At 39.1% G+C, this 534-nt stretch overlaps 1 protein-coding gene across 2 annotated transcripts in view; it reads right to left on the bottom strand.

The window, feature by feature from the left end:
* LOC119581735 (RNA-binding protein fusilli-like) overlaps positions 1-534 on the bottom strand; it is a gene marked incomplete in the record, with an annotated part of 165,619 nt that overhangs the window by 3,655 nt on the left and 161,430 nt on the right.

Below are 534 nucleotides of genomic sequence, written 5' to 3' on the forward strand. Positions count from 1 at the left end.
AAGTCTTTTACCTCGCTGGGAATTGCCCAGCAAAATTTATCAAATCCTCGCAAAGATATCAAGTGTTCACTACACTATATCTCGCCCATCTCAGGAACAAATTGAACATCACACCGTTACCGCACTTCACTTCACTGCACATCGTAAAAATTATAAGTCAGACCACAAACTCTTATTATTTATTATTATTAACGTATATGCACTCTGGCAAATAAACAAAATACACTCCAAAACCGATAAATCAACTAACTATCCACTTTATTTTTCTTCAAGAACCGTTAATTACGAAATAGGAAGTAACCGGCACAAGCAGGGGGAAAAAAGAGAGCAAAAATTAACACTTCCCTTTGCTGGTACAAAACCTAAACGATCTTCGGAGAAAGGAGGAAGCAACATACACAAGGAAAAGGGGAAGGAAAACGAGATAAAAGAAAAGAATATAAGAAAAAATTCGCGGGGAAAGGGCAAAATGGTGATAGATCTTCAACCGTCACCCACGCTAGCACGCTCCGGGACACTGATGTTGAGCTCTCA

The sequence above is a fragment of the Penaeus monodon genome, chromosome 15 (genome assembly GCF_015228065.2).
Source record: "Penaeus monodon isolate SGIC_2016 chromosome 15, NSTDA_Pmon_1, whole genome shotgun sequence".
Classification (NCBI taxonomy): domain Eukaryota; kingdom Metazoa; phylum Arthropoda; class Malacostraca; order Decapoda; family Penaeidae; genus Penaeus; species Penaeus monodon.